Raw genomic sequence first — 2,828 nt, forward strand, 5'->3', positions numbered from 1 at the left:
CTTACCACAACAGATTTACCAGCTGGAGGCAGCTGTGTCGTGTCCAGCATGGTTGAGGATTGCTGCCTGTTTAGTCCCTGGCCAAATCCCTGAATTGGCACCAAATCTTTTCTGAATCGATTCAGAGGCTTATGATTCGAGTTGGACCTTCTAATGGGTCTCCTGATTTGATTCGGCTGCTGAATCGGGCCATATCTCTTCTGAATTGAATCGGCTACTGAAGCTTTGTGCAGCCCTAATGCTCAGGACTTGAAAAATTCATGATCCATATTGTGTCACCTCATCACAGATTAAACCTGACTCTCAATAGGGTTTAGCTGTCATTGTGAAGTCATGGTTTGAATTATTAGCTAATTCTGTTGTTTGAAAATCTTTGTTTGGATTTGTTAAATCTTGCTATTCTATATGAGACCTGAGTGAAGGCTATGCTTGTCATATGTCTTCATGTTTCTATTATGATGCAGACAGATCCCCTGCTAGTAAAATGTTACAGCTCCATTCAAGTCCATAGATGTATGACAGTTCAGGATTACCAGTAGGGCCCTGTATACCAATCAGAAAAGAATTGTTATTAATGATCCTTGGCTTTGCCTAGTGACCTTACTAATAGGAGCCAGTCTTTCATTCATATGCAAAGTGTCAGTTTGATGTATGCTTGCTTCTGTGGTTTTTTTACTTAATGCAAGGCTGTCCAACTGGAGGCCCTTGAGCCACATGTAGCCTGCAAGGGCCAGCACTTGGCCCACAGGCCCCTGTAGCTGCCTCTCCCACAGCTGCATGGTGGGGGGAGGTCTGAGAGGCCCGTGTGCCATGCAGCCTGCGTGGTGGGAGTCTGCATGCAGCCTCTGCAGCCCATGCAGAGGAGAGCTGTCTGTTGCCTACACAATATTGGAAATCCTGGGGGGGTTCAACCCCCTGAAGCATGTGGCTAGTGCTGCGTGCAACCCAGAGCTGTGGGGATATTGGACAACCCTGATTTAATGCAATCTGTTGTCAAAATTGGGAAATAAACCTAGGTGTCTTCTCTGCTGTAGTTTTTTAAATGTTGCAATAAAAAGTCTGTGGCAGCTATTGTAATTGATGAGCGAAGCTGGCATCCTGTCACAAGAGCGACTTTACATTATAAATGTAATATGCTTCTGCCTGTCAACTTCCATTTTACTGCATAAGGCTGAGATGTCTATTTTCCTAGCTGTTGTCAGCTTTTGAATCTGACAACAGAATCAACTGGTTGTGTGTTTTATTTGTTTTTTTTAATAACGGGAAGAGGAATGTGTTTAAATGGGGAAGAACTACACTGTAATATATTGACTTTGTTTAGTTTTGTTCACCTTTATCTACTTTATCTCATTAGCCTAGTTGTTGCTGAATTTGTCTTCCTTCAGTGAATTAGCTCTCCTCTGCTATCCTGCACATTTCCTCAACAGTGTTTACCTGACAGCATATTTATCAAGAGCATTTACAACCAAAAGGTAGCAAACAGAGTCTAAGGTGGATAGAAAACTGACAGGATTGTTGGGCTCAAAGAGTAGTAATCAATGGTTTTGTCTAACTGATAGTAGCTGGTATCAAGTAGAGTGCCTGAGGGGTCAGTTCAGAGCCAGTTTAGTCTAATATCTTCATCAACAACCTGGAAGATTGGATGGAGTGCTCCCTCAGCAAAGTTTGCAGATGACACAAAGATGGGTGGGGACTGGAGGGTAGGGTTAGGATTCAGTGACCAAGAAAATCGGAGGATTGGACCAAACAATGTCATGAGGTTCAACAAGGACAAGTGCAAAGTCCTGCACTTCAGACGGAACAGTCCCACGCACCAGTACAGACTGGGGGCTGACTGGCTGGGCAGCAGCTCTGCAGAAAAGGACCTGGGGGTTACAGTGGACAATAAGCTGAATATGAACTAACAGTGTGCCCTTGTTGTGAAGAAGGCTAATGGGATACTGGGCTGCATTGGTAGGAGTGTTGCCAGCAGATCAAGGGAAGTGATTATTCCCCTCTATTCAGCACTGTTGAGGCCACATCTGGAGTACTGTATCTAGGTCTGGCCCCCCCCACTACAGAAAGGATTTGGACAAATTAGTGTCCAGTAGAGAGCAATGAAAATATTGTGGACTGGGTCAAATGACTTCTGAGAAGAGGCTGAGAGACATGGGCTTATTTTAGTCCAGAAAGAAGACTGAGAGAGGATTTAATAGTTTTAATTCATTACTTAAAGGGTGGTTCCAAAAAGGATGGAGCTAGACTGTTCTTAGTGTTGGCAGATGACAGAACAAGGAGTGATCGTCTCAAGTTGCAGCAAGGAAAGTCTAGGTTAGGTATTAGGAAGAATTTTCTGACTAGGAGGGTAGTAAAACACTGGAACAGGTTACCCAGAGATGTGGTGCAATCTCCATCTTTGGAGGTTTTTAAGACCTGGCTAGACAAAGCCCTGGCTGCGATGATCTAGTTGGGGATGATCCTGCTTTGAGCAAGGGGTTGGACTAAATGACCTTCTGAGGTCCCTTCCAACCCTAATTTTCTATGATTCTGTGAGTTCAAAGAAACTTTAGATTGTTAGGACTGCTTCTCTTGAAAACCATTTGAAGAGCTTCACTGTGCATGTTATGATAAAACCTTTTAACTGGCTTTATCAATGACCATTAGGGGTGTGCGAAGCTTCAGTCACTGATTGGATTTAGCCCGATTCGGTGGCCGAATCCCCGAATTGAATCGAGACCCTTTAATCTGTCTGAATCAAATCGGAACCCTCAGAATCAATTTGGAGAGATTTGATGATTCGGACATAGACACAGCTTTAAATGCTTTTTATACATACCTCAAGGTACTTG

The 2,828-nt window shown here is 43.7% G+C and overlaps 1 protein-coding gene across 6 annotated transcripts in view; it reads left to right on the plus strand.

Moving 5' to 3' along the window:
- Positions 1-2,828, plus strand: part of ERGIC2 (ERGIC and golgi 2) — a 69,788-nt gene that overhangs the window by 23,304 nt on the left and 43,656 nt on the right. The window lies entirely within an intron of this gene.

The sequence above is a fragment of the Alligator sinensis genome, unplaced genomic scaffold (assembly GCF_000455745.1).
Source record: "Alligator sinensis unplaced genomic scaffold, ASM45574v1 scaffold9_1, whole genome shotgun sequence".
NCBI lineage: Eukaryota > Metazoa > Chordata > Crocodylia > Alligatoridae > Alligator > Alligator sinensis.